The sequence below is a fragment of the Dendrobium catenatum genome, unplaced genomic scaffold (genome assembly GCF_001605985.2).
Source record: "Dendrobium catenatum unplaced genomic scaffold, ASM160598v2 fragScaff_scaffold_692, whole genome shotgun sequence".
Lineage (NCBI taxonomy): Eukaryota > Viridiplantae > Streptophyta > Magnoliopsida > Asparagales > Orchidaceae > Dendrobium > Dendrobium catenatum.
In genome coordinates this window covers 1,415,239-1,441,803 of record NW_021319154.1, presented here as the reverse complement: position 1 = coordinate 1,441,803, position 26,565 = coordinate 1,415,239, and positions in this window count along the sequence as shown.

Here is a 26,565-nt window from a genome sequence, read left to right as displayed (position 1 = left end):
GTATAGTGTTAACTGAGTTGATGTCTGCTGAAGACCAAATTATAATATGTCTTGTTGCTTAATGTGCAATCTTGTAATATAACTCCAATGATATTGTATATGAAGTTGAGATCTTGTCTTTCGGAGCAAGATGAATTGCGATTGCATCTTTAAGACATGCTCTGACATATTGCCCCCCCATATTTTTGTGAGGGAATTTTAGACTGTTGAACTCTTTATATAAGTGATTGATTTATTAATCACTTGCGCTCTTGGAGTCTTTATAGAGAGAACATTGCTCACTCAGAACATTGTTCGATGATGTTGACCTTTGTAAAAGGACTCGAGAGAATCCACCAAAGATGTGAGACCTATCTGAGGTTGTATGTCGGAGCCTTTGCTCGACAACGTTAACCTGTGTGGAAGAGGTCGAGAGAATCGACCAAGGATGTAAGACCTATCGGAGGTTGTATGTCAGAGCCCTGCTCGATGATGTTAACCTGTGTGTAAGAGGTCGAGAGAATCCACCAAGGATGTGAGACATATCTGAGGTTGTATGTCGGAGTCTTTGCTCGACGACGTTAACCTGTGTGGAAGAGGTCGAGAGAATCTACCAAGGATGTCAGACCTATCCGAGGTTGTACGTCAGATCCCTGCTTGATGACGTTAACCTGTGTGGATGAGGTCGAGAGAATCCCCCAAGGATGTGAGACCAATCCGAGGTTGTATGTCGGAGCCTTTACTCGACGAAATTAACCTGTGTGTAAGAGGTCGAGAGAATCCACCAAGGATGTAAGACCTATCCGAGGTTGTATGTCAGAGCCCTGCTCGATGACGTTAACCTGTGTGGATGAGGTTAGATCAAATCCCCCTGGGATTGATCATCTAGTGATTGAGATACAATGTAGATTGTGTATTTCTCGAATCACGGAGAAAGAGTTTGAAATTTTTTTTATCTTTCATTAGAGAAAATAATATCACAACATGAACATCATATTATTGTGTTATGTAAAACAGTACAATAATTCCCTAGTCTGACTTGGAGAAATACAAGTTACAACGTACTCAACACATAAGATTTACGTACAGGCACAATATAATATTAAACTTAGAAGAAGATATTAGAGATATCAAAGTGAAACCCTACTCAACATAAAAGCGACAACAAGATAAGTAATATTACTAATACAAATGCATGAAGTGCGTGATCATTCAATCTCTCCAACTACTTGAATATTATTCAATGGTTGTCTCTATTATTGATTTTTCCCCCCAGCAGGACGAGCTTCCTCTCGGGTAGATGAATCTTGAATAAATTATCGAAGGTAGCCCTGGCGGATAAGTCTTTCAATCTCATCCTTGAGTTGCTTACAGGCTTCAGTAGTGTGACCGTGACTACGATGAAAGTGACAGTACTGATCTGAATTTCCTGTGTTCGACTTTAAAGGATTCAGCCATTTTAATGTATCTTGATATCGGATGGCCATCAATACATTCGCTCGTAATGTGTTGAGTGGGGTATACTCCTTCTCCTGTCGGGGTTTCCATCGTGGTAATAGAGGCCTAGGAGGTAGATCATTCTTTCTTTACTTTTTTATGTTGTGAGAATGAATTGTCCATCCCAGGTACACCTTTGCGCTTCTCGTTGATTTGCTCAAACTACTTTCTGTGAGCATTTATAGCTTCATCTGTAGAAATTTACGCCTCCACACGATGGATTAGGTCAGCATATGAATGAACGGTGTCGCGCATGAGTGTTGAATAGAAGGAGCCATGTTGAAGACCTCCAAGAAAAACTCCTCAGAGTAATTCAGGGTCTACTCCTGGAATCTATCGAGCCTCGGGTGAAAACCGCTGAAAATACTCCTTCAACAATTCTCCCTCATTTTGGTGGATCCCGGAGAGGTGCGAAGAATCCTTAACAATTCTTCAATTGGCCACAAATTATTCGACGAATAATTTGGCCAATCTGACAAAAGAGGGGATCGTTCCAAGTGAAAGAGAATAGAACCACGTTCGGGCTTATCCTTTAAGGGTGGCTGGAAAGACCTGGCAGAGGAGCGCGTCTGAGGCTTGTTAAATATGCATGATGGTTCTATAGTAGTCGATATGCTTATACGGGTCGGTCGTCCCTTCGTAGGACTGAACATTTGACACTTTTAATCCGACCGGAATGGGGTGCTGAAGAATGACTTCAGTTAGAGGTGATGACTCATGGAAGTTCCCCTGTTGGAGAGATCGCCTCACATTTCCTCGAGGGAACTCTTCTCGTACCAATCTTGGCAGTTCGTGATGTAGTGCATTGTGCGGTTGGGCAGAGCCTTCTGGGAGATCCGGAAGAATGTGAGGCTGTCAAGTTGAGGGAGGAGGATGTGTAGAACTTGCTGTATCGGCAAGTTCATAATCCTGCGGTGACTGAGGATGTCTTCTAGGTGGAGGAAGATGAATTTCTGCTCGAAGGTATTCGACTTGAACATTTTCAACCCGTGGTGGATCCTGAGGGAGAAGAATTTCCTCCCGTTGATCAAATGTTGGTTGCAGATTTTCCTGCTTGAGTTGAAGGATCTCTTTTTAGGATTCTTCCATCTTGCGGATTCTCTCTTCTAAAGAATGTCCCGAGATCCCTTCTCCAGAAGCATTCTGCCCCCAGGATGAAAAGACGCAAACATCGAGCGTCTGTGATTTGCAGACAGATTTCTGGATTGGTGGGAGTTGGAGCGAGAAGCTCCAATGATGCAACTGCTACGCCTGTTGACCATTGTAGCAATATTTGAAGTTGTGGGATAGTGTTTCCCACAAACGGCACCAAACTGTTGCGGGCTAGAATATATGCGGTGGTAGAGTTTATGAATTCGCATCCGAGCATTGCACGAATATTCAGCACACAAACAGAAAAGATAAATGAAAACCAAGGTTTTTACGTGGAAAACCCGAAAGAGGAAAAAAACCACGGGGCCTCGCCCAGTTGTAAAGTTCCACTAGTTTTTTGTTTGAAGTACAAAGGTTGATCCATCTTATAAATCAAGACGATCAATTTACAATCAACTTCTCACAAAGTTACAAAGTTATGCAAATTCCCGGGGTTTCCCGAAAATCCGGCAGAGTTTCGGCGTCTTCTGGCGACGGGAAAAGCTTCGGCGGTGGTCAAGGAGGAGCTTCTTCCTTCTCTTCGTTCTTCGCTCTCTTCACTTGAGCTCCCTTTTTGAAGAATGAGGGGTATATTTATACTTTTTTTCTGTAGTGGCATGGCTTGTAAATAGGTGTGAGATCATGGGCGAATAGAAAGTGGTTTGAATGGACGGCCGATATTGAACCCTTCGACCATGCACTATTCGTTGGACATTTGGAGGCCTTAATGATGTCAGAATTTGGCGATCTTAGGCTCGTTGGATTCATCTCGTCGAGCCGCTCGATTCGTAATAAGCTCGTTAAAATCGGAGTTTGTTTGTTAACTTAAATTGCGGTTTGAACCTTCCAACAGCGCATTGGGTCCTTGATTCGGACTCATTTGGGCTCGGATTGGGTTGAACTTGGTGTCGTTGGGTTCATATTTCCAAGACACTCAGTTTGACTATAGGCTCGCTGAAATCGGAGTTCAGATGTTTCCGGATTTAATTTTTGAAGTTTTTGGGTTGGGTTTTGCCTCGAGATTCGTGCCCGATCAAGCTAATTGAACCCAACGACACCAAATTCGACTCAAACCAACCCGATCGGGCACGCACCAAACGACACCAAATTCGACTCAATCCACTTGGAAACTTCAAAAATTAAATCCAGAAGCACCTGAACTCTGATTTCAGTGAGCTTATAGTCAAACTGAGCGTCTCGGAAATATGAACCCAACGACACCAAATTCAACTCAATTTGAGCCCAAATGAGCCCAAATTGAGCTCCCGAAGCATTGTTGGAAAGTTCGTACCATAATTTCAGTTGTCAAACGATCTCCGATTTTGAAGAGCTTATAATCGAATTGAATGGCTCAACGAGACAAATCCAACGAGCCCAAGATCGCCGTATTCTGACATCACTAAAGCCTTCAAATATCCAACGAACGGTGCACGATCAAAGGATTCAATATCAGCCGGCCATTCGACCACTCCCTATTTACCGCTGATCTCACGCCTATTTACAAGCTACGCCACTCTAGAAAAACTAGAAATAGAGCCCTCATTCTTTATAAGGGGGGACCCCAAGCAAGAAGAGGGAGAAGAAGAAGAGAAGAAGAAGAGAAGGGGAAGGAGAATCAACTCCTCCTCGACCACCACGAGAGTACTTCCTGCCGCCCGAACACGCATGTATTCTGCGGGATATTCGGGAGAACGCTGGAATTCTTCCCAACTTCCACATGATGCTGAAATTCTTTCCAATTAACGACAGAGTTCCCTCATGTCGCCGAAACTCCGCCCAAGTGATGCCGGAGTTGTCCTCGTCTACCAACAGAAGTCAAACTTCTACCCGACGGCAGACCTTCACTCTTCGCCAAGTTTCTACCTGACACCAGACTTCTACCGGTTATCGGACTTTCGTTGGACATTTATTCGAAGATGGATTCCTTCCTATTGTTAGACTTCTCCCTGACGTCGTCCTTCTGACCTTCATCGTCAGACACAATCCTTTCAACCTCCGTCGCCAGCCGACTTAAGTTCTCCTGACTTACGTCACCCGCCGACTACAGTCCTTCCGACCTCTGTCGCCAGTTGACTATGGTCCTCCTGACTTACATCGTCCGCCGACTACAGTCCTTCCAACAAAGTGAATACGTCAACAATGACTCTTTAAACCCACGCCTTCCTCAATGGAAGGGCCTCATTTGTAATCGACTACAATACTAGTGGATTCATTCAAACTGGGCTAGGCCCCGTGATTTTTCCCCGTTTCCACGTTAAAAAATCCTGGTGTCTCATAAATGTTAGACCCTCTCTCTTATCTGATTGCATGCCGGATTTTCATACAACGCTAAGAAGATAAACATTATATTTCTCTACCGTCGTGAATACTCCTGGACGCAACAATAATTTTATTAAGTTATAAACTTATTAATTTATAAATTAATATAGTTATAATTAATAACTTTATAACTTAATCTAATTATAAATTAAAATTAATAACTTTGAAAGTTAATTTAAATAAACTTATAATTTTATAAAACAATGTTTTATGTCTATTTATAAAAACAATGTTTTATGTGAATTTCTCTCACCCCGCATCTCTCTCCTTATTCCTGTGTCTCTCTCTATCCAATTCGACTTTCTCCATGTACAACAAAATGAGAAATGCAATGAAAATTTTGACGTTTGTAAAGAATACGCCAAAATATATGGCATTATTTACGGAGTACGTCTCTTAATTTAGCGTATTCTTAATTAATTATATTTTTTAGAACACGCCAAATTATTTAGCGTATTTGCTCATTTTTAAATTATTTAAAAATCACGCTCTTTTTGCTTAATTACACATAAACTATGCTCCTTTTTAAAATTCGGCCTATAATCTATAATAAATAAAATAAGTGAGGTGTCGGAATGATGAAGATTTCATATTTTTTTCTAATAAATTGACGTCAGCTTCGTTGGATATTTTGTGAGGTTGTGTCATTAATGTAAATGATTACATTACATGACTTTGACCACCCTTTCTAATTGCTATTAATATTTTAGAGACGTTAATGACATATTTCTAGAAACTTATTTATAATTATAATATAAAATTCAAATTTGTCCATGGACGACAATCGACTTTATTATCAAGCTAATTTGGTCACCTAGAAGCCGTGAGAATGAAGAGTTGAAAGAAAAAAGGAAAATTTGTAGAATGCTTAATAAACTATGAGTCTCAAAATTAGTAGAATATTTACTAAATCAATGAAAAGTCTCCAAAAATGATCATGATCACCCTTTATTTATAGGGTTATAAGGACTACAAAAAAGACAATAAAAAAAATTATAAAAAATTACACTACACAAATCACCCATACAATACTACATACTAATCTGTAAATTGCTTGTTTAAAAAAAATCATGGATTTTTAAAAACCATTTTAGATCTTTTTAAAAAATTAAATCACTAATCGTGAAGCATGCAGTTGTTTATAGAAATGATTATCACAGATGATTTTCCAACCATAAAATTTTAAATGGAGAAAAAAATGCAGGTAAAATTTATGGCAACAGAAGAACACCAAATTTTTTAGTCGTTCGCTCCAACTAGACCTACATCCACTTCATGGAGACTCAATCTCCAGGTATTGCACTAAATAATAGTGACTTTACTTTGCCTCCATAGCAAGGCGGATGAACCCTTACGAACTCTTTTCCACCAACTCGGTGCGAAAGAGAACCATTGCCTTTTACACTCTCTAAGTGATGGCAGCGTACCGTCACGTCCTTTTTCACCCTCCTAATAAAGGGAGAAAACCTTGATCCAATCTTAAAAAGTGGCTAGTTGAAGAAGACAAAAATAATCTCACTTTAGGCAACCTTGTGAATCCCTCACAACTCCCTTTTAATAGATCTCACTCTTTACTCATAAAATTGTTGAAACTTGTTCAAAAAAAATTAGGTTGTTAGACCTAAGTTTATGTCCCAGCAGCTAACCAAAAGGGGGGGGGGGGGTGAATTGGTAATTAAAAAAATTTCCCTCTTTTTGAATTTTAAACAGAGAATAACTTTAGTGAATTTTGTAGAAAAGATTTTTCAACCACAAATTAAAAAGTTAAAAATAAAAGCAGCGGAAAATAAAAAGACACAAGATTTATAATGGTTCGGTCAAACACAACCTACATCCACTCCTCGGAGGCACCCTCTGAGTATTGCACTAACACCACTAGTGACTCTCCTTTTGCACCCACAGCAAGGCAGAGAATCCTTTATAAAACTCTCTTCCACCACTACCCGGTGCGGCAAAGAACCATCGTCCTTTTACACTCTCCCAGTGTTGGCAGAAAACCATCATCCTTTTACACTATCCTAGTGTAGGTAGAGAACCCTTTGTCCTTTCACACTCTTCCAGTGTAGGCAGAGAACCCTTCGGCTGTTCACACTCTCCAAGTGTAGGCAGAGAACCCTTCGGCTCTTCACACTCTCCAAGTGTCGGTAGAGAATAGTCATCTTTTTACACTCTCTAAGTGTCGGCAGAGAACCGAATCTCCTTGACAGATCTTCTCACAAGAAATCTAGAAGGACGAGAGAAAAGAGTGAAATAATCATAAATTACAAGTGGAGATTCTTACTTTTGATTACGAAGTGAATCCTTCACGCTCCAGTAGTAAGAATCCTCCTTCAAACACTCTCACACACTCTCTCCTTCACTCTCCCTTTAGTTGACATGAAGATCAGTAGGCAAAAAGATTACAAGATAGTTTTAAGTAGACTTTATATAGGAAATACACAAAAAATCGTCCAAAAATTGCTGACTTTCAAGTTAGTACACATTCGATCGTCTTGAACGATCGACAGATCATCTTGTACGAATAGTGTTAAATCAGTTGCATACGAACCCAATGTATATTGGTACGAACTAACTTTGTACCTGATCTTTGTCCCATACGAAATATGTTCATCCTAGGATGAACAGTTATATCGAGGGTTCGTTCTGACGAAGCTGCAGGACGATCCCAAACTTTTATGGAATAGAGGACTTCGTCCTGGGATGAACGTGTATGTTCGTTTGGATGAATAGTTCAAGTCATGTGTTCAGTGAACTTTGTCCAGAGACGACCAAGATGAATTGCCTCGACGATCAGTAGAGCTCAAGTGTCCAAAGTAATTCGTCCTGGGACGAACCGGATGGATCGTCTGGACAACTAGTGCAACTCAAGTGTTTAGAGGACTTTGTCCTGGGACGAACCAGATGGATCGTCTAGACGATTAGAGCAACTCTAGTGTCCAGAGGACTTCGTCCTGGGATGAACCGGATGGATCGTCTGGACAATTAGTGCAACTTAAGTGTGTAGAGGACTTCATCCTAGGATAAATGGTACACTTCATCTGGATGAATAGTTCAAAGTGAGAATCCAAAGAGCATCGTCCAGGGACAAATATGGAAATTTGTCTCGATGATCACGACTTAGGAAAATTTTCTCACTTCCAGTTCGTTCCATTGCTTTTCCGAGGGGATAACTAACTTGATCCTCCCGTATGAACTTGGTTCGTCCCGTACGATCATTATGAGTTTTTAAAGATCTCCCCAAGTGTGTGTGCGCTAAGCTACTCAATTACAATCATACTCTCTCAAACTCAATACAATGAAAAATATAAACTCCAATTTATAAACTATCTCATGCTGAATTTGATTTGAAGTCTTTTTTAGTCTGGAGTTCAATTTTTCTGAAATATTAGTCCACACAAGAGCAAAAATAATTCTTCCAAAAACTGTTAGGAGAATATAATACTTAAAACAATAATATTTGGAATCATCAAAACTATACAAGTTCCAAGAATGTAAAACAAGCAAATAATAATTTTCTTAACAATCTCCCCCTTTTTGATGATGGAAAAATAATTATTGTTTGTATAATTTTTTAATTCTAAGAATCTCCTAAAGTCCACCTGAATTGATAAACATGTGAGTAAGGAGGCATTGCAAGACAATGTTATCTCTCTTTTTTATTTATTTATTTTTTATATTTATTTAAAAAATACAAATAGATACGATATAAAACAAAAATACGAATAAAATATGAGAATACTATTGCATAAAGGATGAATATAAATTTTATAAATAAAAACAAAATCATTAGGTAAATAAAATGATTCATAAAATTTAAGAAGAGATATAACATCAATAATAAAAAGGATTTATAAAAAAACATGAATCAATTTAGACATTGTGATAAAGAATACTATTGCATAAAGGATGAATATAAAATTTATATATTTCAAATTTCAATACAAAATAAAATCATGCAGAAGATTAATTTGAATTAAAAGTTTGAAAGATTAAGGAAAGAATCTAAATAAAATACAACTTGCATCTTTTCAATAATTGCGGCACTTTTTTGTGTATCTTTTTACTTGTGGGCTTATTTTGTGCTTCTTTTTCAAATTGTGAACCATTACGCATTCTTTTTTATTTGTGCACATTTGTATATTTTTAAGGGTATTCTCAATTCTTCAAAAATCAATAATCTAAAATTTAAAATTTCTCTAAGTAAAATATTATTTATATTAGATATAGAAATACAAAATAAGAAAACATCATAATTTTCAATAATAATATGAAAATTTAAATTAGTCTAATAAGAGACATGAGTTTGATATTCTTAATTACATCAAGTTATAAGCACAACTTAAATTTAGAAAAATTAGATTTTCTAATGAATTTAATTTTTGTATTTCACTTCAAGGTATAGCACTTGTAAGATCAAAAATTTTAGAGATTTTCATATAGGCTAACACATATTTCAAAACAAGATAAAAAACAAGACAAGATAACTTATATTTATATCATGATAAAGAAAATTATAATCAGAGAATTGATAATCAATACAACTTAAAACTAAAAAGTTAATACATAAAATAAAACTAACACATAACTAAAACAAAATACATCATAATCTATCACATCACAATCACATCAACTAAAGAAGATCATAAGGAAGTACACAAATCACTATGAGGGGCCCTAATCTGGAGGAGGAGGAGGTGGAGCACTGAAGAAATTAAAATAATTGCTTATCATAAGCATATTGGAACTTATATCATTCATCTGCTCTTGCATATATCCCATGTCCTGATTGTACTAAGCATCCTGCTGTTGTAATTGAGTTTCAATTTGATCAAATCTTTGATCAAAATGAGTCTCTAAACGATCAAATCTTTGAACCAAATCCTGATAATTTGGTTCACCAGTACAGGTGGGGTTCCTCCTCTGAGTCACTAATAACATGTTGTGCACGTGGTTCATCTTTATTGAATATTGCTCTAAAAGATCCATTATTGAAGTAGAGAGGTTCTTCGAAATCTTGAACTGGATGAACTAGATCATATTTCTTCTCCAAAATGTGAGTCACAAGATGTCCTATGCAATATTTTTCTTTCTCTTGTGGGAGACATGGCCAAACTCAGAAATTCCATAAAGATAGTGAATGATTAATTGGGCTTCATCTATATGTTGTCTAGTCATAATCAAATAGGTCATAGTAGAAAGAAGAGGAGTAATGTTGACTATATCACCAACTTTAAAAATTATAGAAGTTCGAAGAACATGCTGAATGATTCGGGCATTTTGATTTAGAGAGGCTATCTTAGGCACATGAGTTACTACTCTAATTCCTCTAAAGATATTATTTATTTCAGACCAGTCAAAATCAAAAGTAGTGGTCAAGGTATGAGCTCTAATCCCTTCAGTTCTTAAGTTTAGAAAAATTCCTAAGTCTGCCTTTGTGATTTCTAATTTCTTCTTAAAAATAAATGACCGAATCACAGAATGATCAGAGTTAAAGGACATGTTTGCAAGAAAATAGTGAAAGGTTTCCTTATTATAGAAGTGGACTAGAGTGAGAATGAGGCCAAATTGAGTAGAAGAAAATATATTCATTACATAAAATTCTGTTGTTCTTGAAGAAGAACTCTAGATGGAGTGATTTTTGCAAAAGCAAATCTATGAAATGATTCTTCATTGGCCTTAGACATAAAGTTTTCAGTACAGTTTTTGGGTCCCTTAGCCAAAACCTTTTGTCTTTTGCTAGAGCTAGCCATGAAGAAGATCTAGTTGAAAAGGGGTTTGAAAGGGATGTTTGAAGTGATAACATGTGAGTTCTAAAAGCCTTCAATTTAAAGAAAAATGAGTTTTTGTACAGATGAAATTAATTTTGTCCCGTACGAATTTTAGTTCGTCCCGTATGAATAAAATTTCGTATGGACGAACGAATGAGTCCAAAAATGAAATGGCTTTTCGTAATAACATAAGTTATGATGCGTCCTTTTGTACATACTTTTGACCAAACGATCGTACAAACGAACAGTTCGTCTTGGACGATCAGACATTAAAGATCATTTTAATGGAAGTTTAAACCGTCCCCACATCAAAAAGCTAATCGTTCGTACGTACGAACCATACGTTCGTACGTACGATCATGCATAATAAAACTGACCTTATCCATTAAACTGTCAACATTCGTACAGAAGACTTAACAGATCGTCTGGATGATCGTGACGATCATACAGATGAAAAAAAAATAAAAACTAAAAAATTGTACGCAAACCATTCAAATTCTACAGTTAATACATTATACAATTTGTCCCGTACGAAATGAATTTCGTCCCGAATGATTTTCACTTAATTTTTCAAACATGCAATCAAAAATATAAATGTGAGAATTTTTTTTTAACTAAAACACAAACACTATAAAAAAACTATAAAAAATACAGAAAAATACAAACTCAAATACAGAAAATCACAAACTTAAAAATACACACAAAATACTAACTAAAAAAACACACATCAATGTTGCAGAATCATTTTAATTAAGCATTCAAATTGATCACACCAAGTCTTTTTCTTAATGTACTGAAAGTATCAAAGGCTAGCAATTTTGTAAAATTATCTGCAAGTTGATTTTTTATAGAAACATGAATGAGTTCAATTTCTCTTTTGGATACATGATCCCTTATAAAATGATGCCTGATGTCTATATATTTGGTTCTTGAATGTTGAATAGGATTTTTAGAAATGCAAATAGCACTAGTGTTATCATAATGGAAATAGTGTCAATAGTTAATCCTAAACAATTCAACTGTTATTTCAACCAAAGTACTTGTGCTATACAACTTCGTAATGCAATGTATTTAGCTTAAGCAGTACATAGAGCTACTGAATTTTATTTTCTACTGGACAACCAAATTAAAGAATTTCTAATAAACTGAAATGTTCAAGAAATGCTCTTTCTATCAACCCTACAACCTGCAAAGTCAGAATCTGAATAACCAATTATTTTAAATGAAGAGCTAAACTTAGGATACAAAATTTCTAAGTTCTTAGTTCCTAACAGATATCTTAAAATTCTTTTACTGCTATCAAATGTGATTCTTTTGGATCTGATTGAAATCTAGCACACAAATAAACACTAAACATGATATCGGGCCGGCTAGCTCTCAAGTAAAGCAAAGATCCAATTATCCCTTTAAATTTTTTTTATTAACAGATTTTCCCGTAGGGTCCTTATCCAACTGAACTGAGTAACTCATAGGTGTACTAACAAGTTTAGCATTGTTCATTTCATACTTTTTGAGGATGTCCTTAACATACTTTGACTGACTAAGAAATATACCCTCCTCAATTTGCTTAATGCTAAAGCCTACAAAGTAACTTAAATCTCTCGCTAGACTCATCTCAAATTCACTACTTATTATTTTAGAAAAATCATCGCAAAGATTTTTATTTGAAGATTCAAAGATGATGTCATCAATATAAATTTGTACAATGAGTATATCATTTCCAATTTTCTTCAAAAAGAGAGTTGTATCCACACTTCCTTTTTCAAATGATCTTTTAAGTATAAAGTTGCTTAATTTCACATACCAAACCCTATGTGCCTATTTCAATCCATATAATACCTTTTTCAGTTTGAAAACATGATTAGGGTGTTTAGAATTTTCAAAACCTGGATGTTGTTCTACAAAAATATCATCTTAAATTACCCCATTTAAAAAGGCACTTTTTATATCCATTTGGTATAGTTTAAATCCTCTAAACAATTTGTTTCTCCTCTTCCTTCTCCATGCTAGGAGTGACTTTGAGTTTTGTGCAGTCTGTCTTAATATATCCAGGTTTCCTACACTCATATCAAATAACATCATTTGAAACCTTGACATTTCTATTAAATTTACCTCAATTTCATTGCTGGCGTCTCTTTTTCTTCCTCCTCAGAAAGCTTCTAAATTGTCTAGTCATTAGTGTGATGTCGTCTTCATCCTCAGGTTGTGAGTGTTCACTCTCTGACTCCTCCACTTTCAGTGCTATGTTCTTCTCCCTTCGTGGTTCACCTGCATCAATCTTTCTTTGGCTAACTTCTAGCTTGTAAGCAATTAGCGATCTAAGAAGATTGTCAATAGAGTAAATATTTAGATTTTTTGACTCTATAGTTGCAGTAATTTTAGCATCATAAGCAGTAGGCAAACAACAAAGTATCTTATTAACTATTCCAGCATTCGTTAGTTCCCTACCCAATGCATGTAAAGAGGTGACTATTTGTGTGAATCTTGTGTATATATTAGAAATGGATTCATTTGGTTTCATGTAAAATAATTCATAGTCATGCAACAAGATATTAAGTCTAGATTTGTTAACCTCATTAGTCCCCTCATAAGTTATACAAAGTTTATCCCATATGTTCTTTCAACTCTTGCAAGTAGAAACACGCATGTAGTTTTCTGATTTAAGAGCACAAAAAAAACTATTCAAGTATTTGGCATTTAGTTGTGCTAAGTTACAATCTTCTACTATCCAGTTCCCAAAAGGTGTTTCAACTCTAACTCCGTCAACTAGTCTAGTTGGTTTTGTATATTCTTCATGAACTGAGATCCACATACAATAATCAAGTTACTGTAAAATGTAGACATGCATGTTTTCCAAAAATCAAAAAGAATATTGTCGAACAATAGAGGTCTAGTTATAGAGTAACCCTCAGGTGTATTTTGGTTTCCAAATGTAGCCATCTACGTTTATCAAAAAGTAGTCTAAACTTATGATTTTGAAACAAAGCTCCGATACCACTTATTGAAACTTGTTCAATATGAATTAGGTTCTTAGACCTAAGCTTTTGTCCCAGCGGCAAACCAAGAGCGGGGGTGAATTATTAATTAAAAAGAAATTCCTTTTTTTGAATTTTAAATCGAGAATAACTTTAGTGAATTTTGTATAAAAGGTTTTTTAACCACAAATTAAAAAGTTAAAAATAAAAGCAGTGGAAAATAAAAAGACACAAAATTTATAGTGGTTCGATCAAACACGGCCTACATCCACTCCCTAGAGGCACCCTCTGAGTATTACACTAATACCACTAGTGACTCTCCTTTTGCACCCACAGCAAGGCGGAGAAGCCTTTACAAAACTCTCTTCCATCACTACCCGGTGCGGCAGAGAACTGTCATCCTTTTACACACTCCCAGTAGTGGCAGAGAATCATCATCCTTTTATACTCTCCTAGTGTAGGCAAAGAATCCTTCATCCTTTCAAACTCTCCCAGTATGGGCAGAGAACACTTCGGCTATTTACACTCTCCAAGTGTAGGTAAAGAACCCTTCGACTGTTCACACTCTCTTAGTGTAGGCAGAGAACCCTTCGGCTATTCACACTCTCCAAGGGTCGGCAGAGAATTGTCATACTTTTACACTCTCCAAGTGTCAGCAAAGAACCGGATCTCCTTGACAGATCTTCTCACAAGAAATCTAGAAGGATGAGAGAAAAGAGTGAAGTAATCACAAATTCCAAGTGGAGATTCTTACCTTTGAGTACCAAGTAAATCCTTCACTCTCCAGTAGTAAGAATCCTCCTTTAAACACTCTCACACACTCTCTCCTTCACTCTCTCTTTAGTTGACACGAAGATCAGTAGGCAAAAAGATTACAAGATAATTTTAAGTGGACTTTATATATGAAAGACATGAAAAATCGTCCAAAAACTGTTGACTTTCAAGTATGTACGCAGTCGATCGTCTACAAATAGTGTTAAATTAGTTGCATATGAATCCAATGTATATTGGTATGAATTGACTTTGTACCCGATCTTCATCCCATACAAAATATGTTTATCTTGGGACGAATAGTTATATCTAGGGTTCGTTCAGATGAAACTATAGGATGGTCCCAAACTTTCATGGAACAGAGTACTTCATCTTGGGACGAACGTGAAAGTTCATCTGGATGAATAGTTCAAGTCATGTGTCCAGAGAACTTAATCTAGAGACGACCAGGATGAATAGTCTCGACTATCAGTAGAACTCAAATGTCCAGAGGAATTCGTCCTTGGACGAATCGGATGGATCGTCTGGATGGTTAGTGTAACTCAAATGTCCAGAGGAATTCGTCCTAGGACAAACTGGATGGATCGTCTGGATGATTAGTGCAACTCAAGTGTCCAGAGGACTTCATCCTGGGACTAACCGGATGGATCGTTTGGATGATTAGTGCAACTCAAGTGCCTAGAGGACTTCATCCTGGGACAAATGGTACACTTCGTCTGGACGAACAGTTCAAAATGAGAACCCTTTGAGTAATCTTTGATTAAACAAATTGATTATAGGCTTAGTCATTTTCTCTTGAAAGAAAATTATCATCTCGTTCAGTACAAGATGAACTCCCTTTGGTTTGACGTACTCGTTTGGTGCCGCTTTCCATTTGGAAAGAATTAAACATAAGGATTGAATGCGAAATAGATTGTGAAGAAATTCAAAAAATGGATTTCAATTTATAGAAATTAGACATTTTCATACAATTAGAAATTGAGTTTGTATCTGATTTTGAACTTTGTTCAGTACAAAGTTTGGTTCGTACAAACGAATAAAAACCATCAAGAATAGTTATTACACTAAAACAACTTTTCATAAAGCATCATTCCCGATGAGTCATTTTATTTGACCTTTGACTAAAAATGATCGTACATATAAATAGGTGTTTGTTCAGTACGATTTATCAATAATGATCATACCTACCGATTGAATTCATTGGTCATGCAAATCAACAAGTGGATTGTACAGATGAATAGGTGTACATCCGGAAAGATGTTTTAATAGTAACCATTCTAAGCCCTAATTCATTTTTAGAATACCCACCATATTCATACAGATAAATAATTGATGCTTTTTTCAGATGATGAGGTGTTTATATTGTATGATTATCATAAAAAGATATCAAATTTTCATCTGTCCAACTCAGAAATGAAATTATGTAAAATCTGGAGAATTCTTACAGTATGAAAGTGGATTGTATAGTATGAATGGAAATGGAATTTTAGATATGCACCTGATGTTAATGATACTTTCTAAAACAAATAAAACAAGTTCCATGAAATTAAAAAAGAAGATTAAAAGGAAAAATTAAAGACAAAATAGAGAAGTAAAAATAAAACAAACCAAAAATAGATAACAAAACACAAACAACCAAACAAAAAATAGAGAATAAAACACAATCATAAACATAAAAGAAATACACCAAAATTGCATTTTATAGAATTACAATTTTCAAGCATTAATATCAAATAACACCCAATCTGGTTCTTAAGGTGTTGAAAGTTTCAAAAACCAGTGGTTTTGTGAAAATGTCTGCATGTTAATTTTTAATATCTACATGATGTAGCTCAATTTATTCTTTAATGCATGGTCTCTAATGAAGTGATTCCTTATATCTATATTCATAGTCCTGGAGTATTGGATTAGATTCTTTGAAATACAAATGCACTTATATTATCACAAAAAAATGGAATAATATCAATTGAATAACCTATATTCTTAAGTTATTTTTTTAGCCAAAGAACTTATGCCACACAACTTCATAAGGCTATATATTCTACTTCAATAGTAGAAAGGGCTACTAAATTATGTTTTCTGCTATACCAAGAAATTAAAGAGTTTCTAATGAATTGATAAGTTTCAGAAGTACTATTTCAATCAATCCTACATCTTACAAATTTTAAATCAAAATATCTAATGATTTTAAAATAGTGCTATTATTAGGATACGAAATCCTTAAGTTTTGAGTTCCCAAAAGATTTCTCAAATTTTTTTTAATTGTAATCAAATGGGATTCTATTGGAACAGCTTGAAATCTAGCATAAAGATAAACACTAAACATGATGTTAGGTCTATTAGCAATTAAATAAAATAATGATCCAATTATCCCTCTTAATTTCTTTTTATCAACAGATTTATCTTTAGAGTCCTTATCTAATTGAACTAAAAAACTCATTGGTGTAGTTATTTGTTTAGCTTTATCCATTTTGTACTTCTTAATGATGTCCTTAATGTAATTTAACTGATTAAGAAATGTGCCATCGTCTTTATGCTTTTTGTTAAAACTAAGAAAATAACTCAAGTCTCTCATAAAACTCATTTCAATTTTCATACTCATTATTTTTTAAAAGTCATAACAAAGATTTTTATTAGAGGATCCAAAAAAGATATCATCAACATATATTTGAACAATAAGGATAACATTTCCTTCTCTTTTTAAGAAGAGAGTGGTATCCACACTCCCTTTAATAAAAGATCTTTCTAGTAGGAATGTGCTTAGTATTTTATAACATACCATAGATGTTTATTTTATTCCATATAACGCCCTTTCCAATTTAAACACATGATTAAAAAATTGTGAATTTTTAAAACCTGGAAGTTGCTCAACATAAACATCTTCTTTTTTCACCTCATTAAGAAATGCACTTTTAACATCTATTTGAAATAATTTATATCCTTTAAAATAAGTAAAGGCTAAAGCACCATTTTTTCTTCAAGTCTACCTACAGGGGCAAAAGTCTCTTCGAAATCAATTTCCTCTATTTGATTATACCCCTTAACCATCAATCTTGCCTTATTTCTATCCACTACATTTGAATCATTCATCTTATTTTTGAAAACCAACTTAGTTTTAATAATACTTTGATTTTTTAATATTTCTATCAACTCCTAAACATCATTTATAATAAATTTATTCAACTCTTCTTACATAGCTAGAATCTAAAATTGATCAAAAAGTGCTTGATTTATATTTATAGGTTCAATCATTGAAATAAATACTGAGTGATTCACTTCTTTGCTAAGTTCATGCCTAGTTGTAACACCTTCACTTGGGTCTCCTAAAATCAGTTCTTTAGAATGACTTTTAGAATACTCCCATTCTCTAGACAATGTATTTTATGTTCCAACCCATTCTTCAAGATTTGCATTTTTAATTCCTTGGGTAATTTCTTCAACATCTTCTTATTCTAATGTAGACCCTCCAAAATTATCAGAGTCATAAAAAACTACATGAGTGGCCCCCTTTGTTACCAATGTACTTTTGATAAAAACTCTATAGGAATTGGCAACATTTGAATATCCTAGAAGACTCCCTCTTCAGATTTAGGATCAAATTTTCTTAAAAGAGTTTTTCCATAATTATGAATGAACACTTTACATCCAAAGACATATAGATATGAGAGGTTGGGTGTCCTTCCTTTAAGAAGTTCATAAGGTGTCTTATTTAACTTAAATCTAATGTTCATCCAATTCAGAACATAACAAGTTATATTAATTGCTTCAACTCAAAAAATATTTAGGAAGTGAATATTAAGTCAACATGGCTTTAGTGGCTTCTACCAAAGTTCTATTATTTCTTTTAACAATACCATTATATTGAGGAATCCTAGGAGTTGAAAAGTTGTGTTCTATCCCTTGCAATTTACATAAAACTTTAAAATTTTCATTTTCAAAATTTCTACCGTTGTCACTATGAATTACAAGAATTTCACAACCTAACTTCCTCTGAATCCAAGAAGAAAAATTTCTAAACTCATGAAATGAATCACTCTTATATGATAAGAATATAATCCAAATGAACCTAGAATAATCATCAATAAGTATATATCAAAAAACTTTTCCTCCTAAACTTACAATACTAATAGGTATAAAAAGATCCATGTGAATGACTTCTAAGGGTTTGCTGAAAGTTCGTTCAGGATGTTAAGCCCTATAGAACTGGCCCGAGGCTAACCAAGAGGGGGGGTGAATTAGTATTTAAAAATTTCTTTAAACAAAAAGAATGATTATCACAAACCAAATCACCACATAAACAAGTGCGGAAGAAAATAAATGTGGAAGCAGTAAAAACAATAACTCAACCTATGTCCACTCCTTGGAGGTGCCCTCCGAGTATTGCACTGCCAACGTGACTCTCCTTTAGCCCCCACAGCTAGGTGGAGAAGACCTCACAAAAACACCTCCTTTTTGCCACACCCGGCAAGGCAGAGAACCCAACTCATTTTGCTTCCTCCTGAAGCAGGCAGAGAACCACGATCACTTGCTAAAACTTACCTCTCCCAACCCTTCCAAGGACAAGAGACTCTAGGGAAGAAGAAGTGGAACAATGCTTGGAGCAACCCTTGTGAATCCTCTCACAAGCCCCCCCTGACAAGATCCTCTCTCTCTCTCTCTCTCTCTCTCTCTCTCTCTCTCTCTCTCTCTCCTTTAGGTTTTCTCAGGTCAAGACAATAGCCAAGGATTTTCAAAAATGTTGAACAAGAGCTCTTAAATAGAAGAGCTTCAAAGGGGTTGATTAAATACAAGTTGCCAACTTTATCGTTCGGGATAATATTTAAATCGTCCTGGCCGATCAGTACAAGTCTCATAGGATCGGCCAGAGCATCACTCTAAATGCAAACTGGATGATTAAAAATTTGCTTGATCGTCCTGGACGATCAATTCAAATTAGAGGAAAATCGTCCAGAGCATCACCCTGAATTTGAGCTGTCCGATCCAAATCGGTCAGAAGCAACCAAGGATTTTTGAATGGATCATCTAGGCCAATCTTGCGATCGTCTAATAAGATGTGATCATATCAATCATCCTTAATTACTCCCATGATTGTCGGATCAATTTAGGCATAATTATACAATATCGTCCAGTCTGATCAAATAATCGTCCTGGCCGATTTCCAAAAATACAGAATACTTAAATTGATCATGGCAGCAAATTTTTTCTGTATTGAGCATATCGTCCTGGCCGATACAGATATCATCCAGGATGATCAGTTAATTACTACTGTGTTAACTAAGAAATCCTGATTAGTTCTTGTGTTTTAAACTCGATCGTCCAGGAAGATATAAATATCGTCCGAGACGATGTTAGTAAAAACACAAGTTCTAAATCTCTCAAGTGTGTGTGTGTGTAGGGTTACTTAACATCAGTCACTTCAAATAATTACAATTAACTCCAAAAAGAAAAGAAAATTATAGACTAACTCAATCCTAATCTACCTAGACTTGAGCTGATTCCAATTTCCGTCCGATCTTTGAGTCCTGAAAAATCAATAGAAAAAAGGCAGTCGTAGTGAAATAAGATTTATTTGCTATCATCAAAATCATAATCCAAAAATATGTTTGTAACAATCTCCCCCTTTTTGATGATGGCAAACATATCGATAATCAATTCTAAAACAGTAATGCAAAACTAAAGAAGCTTTCAAAATTTTGAACTGAACAAGTACAAACATACTACAAGAGAACTACAAGAGCAAGTACAAATATACTACTCCCCCTTTTGACATCTAAAAAAGGAGGAGGAACTGAAAAACAAAAACTAAAGCAACTAAAAATACAATACAGAAAAAGAAAGCAATCCACAGAAAACAGAAACTAAAACTAAAAAAATGAGGGATCCTGATCATCAGATGGAGGTGGAGGTGGTGGAGCCTGCTAAAAGTAGCTAGCTAGCATAGTAAATTGAGCATTGAACCAGGCTATGTCCTGGTCGCGCTGCTGCTGCTGGTGAGTAATGTAGTTGTTAAAATAGGCTAATTCCTCTGTGCGGTGCTGCTCGTAGCAGGCAATATCCTCAGAATGTTGCTGCTTCTGTGCATCAATGTAAGCGTCAAAATGGGTCTCCCAACGATCAAATCTCTCCACTAACTGGTCAAACTGTGAGTGCTGGCAAAGATGAGCAAGATCAGGAATGGGAGCGGGAGCCTCCTCCTCCTCGGCCCCATAAGGTTCCCCATCCCCTGGGTGGAGACAAGTACTATGAAGGATATTGAAAGAGCTGTTTGAGTAGCAAGGAAGCTGAAGGTCGTGACGAGCAGGATATTGAAGATTGTATTTTATTTCAAGAATATAGGCTATGATATGTCCCAAAGCAAGGTTGGGTTTCCTCCTATGGCCTGGATCGCGAATAATTATTAAATGATTAATGTATCAAAAAATTAAGTCAGTAGCATTAAATTCTCTTCGGGCCATGATAAAAAAGGTAGTCAGAGAAAGCAGAGGAGTGATATGGACTCATTCCCCGGCTTTTGGAATAATGGAGGTGTGAAGGACATGCTGAATTGTCCTAGCATCTTTGACTAAAGAGCTAGTCTCTCCAACATGAAAGGGTGTGTTGGTTTGGTGAAGAAAAAGGTTTGCTGCGGACCAGTCAAAATCAAGATCTGAGATGATTATATGCAGCTTATCCCAGTGTGGTGGATAGTTGCAATAGTTCAGCACAGTCCTGATATGTGATCTCGACCGGGCGTCGATTCACATAGGAGGTCAGGGCTGTGAAAGTAGAATTTATATGAAGATTTGCATAAAATTCTAACAGAAGTTCTGAGGAAAAAGGGACAGCGAGGGTAAGAATGAAATAGAAAGAATTGTGAGCAAATAGATCCATTACCGGATATAAAAGGTGGACAGGATTGATGGTTCTGGAAAGGGTGATGCCACATTCTTTGTAATGACGATAAGCTACTTGATCATCCACTTCCCTGAATCGAGGGTCCAGAGTGGCCTTCGAGGAACTTCCAGAAGCCTGTCGGACTCGCTTCCCACCAGCCATAACAAGAAATCAGAAAGTAAAAATTAGATAAGAAGAAGCTTTGAGGTGAAAATAATGGCTGGAATGGCCTGTATTTAAAGAAACGACCATATCGTCCAGGACGATTTGGTTCAATTATTGCGTACAGGACGATTGGTCAAAAAGGCGGTCCAATCATCTGGGCCGATCAGATATTGGCTAGGACGATTAGACACAGGCGATCATCCCGAGGAGTCAAGCCAGACAACCGTTGAAAAAGCAGATCGTCCGGGATGATTAGGTGTATCGTCCAGGATGATACACAATAATTCATCGTACCTACTGAAGTTAAAATGTTTTAAATCTGTGCCACATGTATCGTCCAGGACGAACAGTAGATCAGCCAGGACGATTGTCCAATAATGGATCGTTCAGGTCCAGTTTTAAGGATTTAAACGTACTGACACGTGGATCGTCCAGGACGATCTAGTGTATCGCTCAGGACGATGACCATAAATGCATCGGCCAGGACAAAAATTATATCGGCCAAGACAATCAAGATGATTGTAACAGAGTTCAATCGGATCGTCCAGGACGATAATGTATCGTCTAAGATGATGAGTTTTAGAAGGCTCAGAAAAGTTCAGCATATTGAATTTTGAAGAGAAATTATCATATCGTCCAGGACGATAGCAGTATCGTCCAGGACGATAGCAGTATCGGCCAGGACGATAGCAGTATCGGCCAGGACGATGTGACAAGAATTTGAAAAACAATGAAGAATGGAGATGATCAGAGAAAACCCTAAAAAATAAATACAAACTAAAAACAACAAAAACAGATAAAAAAAAGAAAAAACAAAAAAAAAATTGGTTTTTAAATTTTTTTTTAGCAAAGCAAGCATATGAGAAATTTCCCAAATGATTAAATTTTAAAGATTTGAACGATCAATGAGTTAACAATGTCATAATCTGAAAATGGTAGAAAATCCGATCCTGTTTATTCTAGCTCGGACTTCTTTCAGGATAAAAATTATCTTTTGAAAACAAGAGGTCTAGCTCATAATAAATTGGATAAAAAGAAGATCCATTCAAAACTTGGTTATAAATAAAATATCTTATAAAATAGTATACCAAAGTAATTTTTCTCTATCATGGAATTTGAAATCAAGACTTTGAAAACATCAAATAACCCATGAGTCCTTCTAAGTTTTAAAAGTTTTGAAAAGAGAGGATAGCTTGCATTTAGTGGGCTCATTTTATGCCTCTTGTCACTTTGATTGGCTCTTTCAGCATCTTTGATTTTTGATACACTTTTGTGTATATACTTTTCTTTTCAATTTGGCATCATTGGCCATTTTTTTTAATTTTTGCAAGCTAAAAACTCTTTAACAAACCCTTAAAAAGGTTCTTAGTTGGGATTCTATCTTCTAGATATTAGAGAAGAGGAGCTCTCTCTAACATAGGGAAGAACAAACAACAAAACAAAAATCAAAATCATATGATAAGTTCAACGACAAGATTTCAATGAACTTTAAAAGATATATAAGAACTTTGGATCATATATATAAGATAGACTATTGTAGCAAGAAAAAAAGGTCTTAATTTAAAAACCATTTGTTAAAATGAGATAGGCTTTTTATTTTGAAAAGAAAACTATATCACCAAAAGAGGTTACAGGGAGGAAAACCATCAACGGTGTCTTCTCCCTTTAACCGATTTAGAAATGCTAATCGTTGGTCATAAATCTCCAAAGTTTAAGAACAAGAAAAAATCATCATAAAGAAAATAACAGTGAAAACGACTAGAACAACCAAACAAAAAACTATCACAAACACAAAACATAACAATAATCAAAATGCAATTTAAGAATTTGTTAAGCAGCAAGTTTAAGCAGTTATGAGTTGCGAGCCTCCATTTTTCCAAGTATCCTATACTCTCACAAGGTCTTTGGTGAGAGCAATCCTGTAAGAATCAACAACTGTCAGATTTAGGAACCCAAATAGGTTTGGGTCCCTTCTCATAAAAAGTAGAATGTAATACATGTGTGCTATGCTGTGATTTATGCAATTTTGTTCTCCATACCCAATGTGCACTACGGTGAACAGTGCAAGTGTGTGAGATGTGTCCTAGCAAGCCACATGAAAAGCATCTAACACCAGGAAAAGGATTTCTTAAATGGTTTGGATTGTAATGCCTCTTCCTAGTTCTTGGCTTTAGATCAAAAGTAGGTGTCATCCAATTTATCTTAATTGAGTCCTATTCATCTTTAAGCCTTAAGTTAGTATTTTCTAAAGTACTATTATCCATCCTCAAGTTGCGCTCTATTTCTTTAGATTTTTTCAAATCAGATTTGAGTGAGGTGTGTGAAACTTTTAATGCATCATGCTCATCAGTTAATTTCGAATGCTTTTTTGTTTAAATCATCAAATTCATCAAGTAGAGCCATGTGATTTGAATCAATCGTAGAATGATCTTTGCGAATAATTTCATATTCTTTTTGTAAATTCAAAAGTTCCAACTTTAAACTAGCATGAGTCTTTTTAAGTTTTTTATATGATGCATGAATCTTCTTACAAATTTCAAACAATTGATCGTAAGTTAGTTTACATACCACTTGTTCATCACTTTGATCAATATGATCTTCTGCCATTAAGCACAAGCTTGTTGTTTCATCTTCAGGTTCAGTCTCCAATGAATCAGATGCAGAATCCGCCCAAAATGCCTTTTGAAGCCTCTTTTTGTCCTTTCTAGACTTGGGTTTCTCCTCACCTTTTTCTTTGCTTGAGTGATCTTGAAGTGTAGGACAATCCGCTCTGACATGTATAGGCTTCCTACATTCAAAGCAAATAACATCATAAGATCTTTTAGAATATTTATTATCCTTACATTTTCTCCAATTTTGATGATGTTTTTGCTTCTTCCTTAGAAAGATCCTGAATTGCCTTATGATAAAGGCAATGTCATCACTCTCAGACCAGGAAGAATCAGAGTCCAATTTGTGTCCCTTTAGTGCCACCGTTTTCTCCTTTATTTTCTCACCTGCATCAAGATTTCTTTGATTCACTCCTTACTCGTAAGAAATGAGTGAGACAAGTAAGTTGTCAATCGAATACGTATTCAAATCTTTAGATTCAGTGATTGCAGTGATTTTAGCATCAAAAGATGAAGGAAAGCATCTCAAAATCTTGTTCACTTTTTCATAGTTTGAAAGTTCTCTTCCTAAGGAATGCAAAGAAGTAACAATATGAGTAAATTTCGTATATATTTCAGAAGTTGATTCATGAGGTTTCATATAAAAAAGTTCATAGTCATGCAAAAGAATATTCAAACGGGATTGTTTAACTTCATTAGTGCCTTCATAAGTGATACACAATTTATCCCAAATTTCCTTACCAGTTTTGCAAGTGGAAACACGCATGTAGTCTTCTAATTTTAAAGCACAAAAAAAAAATTAAGAAAGGGGGGGGGGGGGGTGAAATGGTATTTAAAAATTTCTTTAAGTAAAAAAGAACGATTATCACAAACCAAATCACCACAAAAATAAGTGCAAAAGAAAATAAATACGGAAGCAGTAAAAACAAGAACACAAGGGTTTATAGTGGTTCGCTCAACTCGACCTACATCCACACCCTAGAGGCACCCTCCGAGTATTGCACTACCAACGTGACTCTCTTTTAGCCCCCACAGCTAGGCGGAGAAGCTCTCACAAAAACACCTCCTTTTTGCCAGACCCGGCAAGGCAGAGAACCCAACTCCTTTTGCTTCCTCCTGAAGCAGGCAGAGAACCACGATCACATGCTGAAACTTACCTCTCCTAATCCTTCCAAGGACAAGAGACTCTAGGGAAGAAGAAGTGGAACAATGCTTGGAGCAACCCTTATGAATCCCCTCACAAGATCTCCCTTATAAGATCCTCTCTCTCTCTCTCTCTCTCTCTCTCTCTCTCTCTCTCCTTTAGGTTTTCTCAGGTCAAGACAGCAACCAAGGATTTTCAAAAATGTTGAACAAGATCTCTTAAATAGAAGAGCTTCAAAGGGGCTCATTAATTGCAAGTTGACGACTTTATCATCCAGGACGATATTTAAATCATCCTGGCCGATCAGTACAAATCTCATAAGATCGGCCAGAGCATTGCCCTGAATGCAAATTGGATGACTAAAAATTTCCTTGATCGTCTTGACCAATCACTTCAAATCAGAGGAAAATTGACCAGAGCATCGTCCTGAATTTGAGCTGTCCGATCCAAATCGGCCAGGTGCAACAAAGGGTTTTTGAATGGATCGTCCTTGTCGATCTTGCGATCGTCCAGGATGATGTGATCGTATTAATCATCCTTAATTACTCCCATGATTGTCGGATCAATTTAGGCATAATTATACAATATCATCCAGGTTGATCAAATAATCGTCCTGGTCAATTTCCAAAATACATAATACTTAAATTGATCATGATGGCAAATTCTTCCTGTATTGAGCATATCATCTTCGCCAATACAGGTATCGTCCAAGCCGATCGGTTAATTATAGATGCCTTAACTAAGAAATCCTGATTAGTTTTTATGTTTTAAACTCGATCGTTCAGGACGATGTGAGTAAAAATACAAGTTCTAAATCTCTCAAGTGTGTGTGTAGGGTTACTTAACATCAGTCACTACAAATAATTACAATTTACTCAAAAAAAAAAAGAAAAATACAGACTGACTCAATCCTAATCTACCCAGTCTTGAGCTGATTCCGATTTCCGTCCGATCTTTGAGTCCTGAAAAATTAGTAGAAAAAAAGGCAGTCGTAGTGAAACAAGATTTGTTTGCTATCATCAAAATCATAATCCAGAAACATGTTTGTAACATTTGCTAGTTCTAAGATCTTTAATTAAATGAAAGGAGGATTTAACTTGTTTCCCTAATTGACACACATCACACAGATGATCCTTAGTAAAGTCTAATATGGGGCCTCTTACCAATTCCTTCTGGGTAATCTTCTTAAGATTTTTTATGCTTGCATGACAAAGTCTTCTTTACCATAACCAAGATTCATCAAAAATAGTTTTTAGACAAAAACATTAGAAGATTTAACACAATCTAAATTAAGCATGTTAATATTATTTACTATATCTCTATGCAACACATCA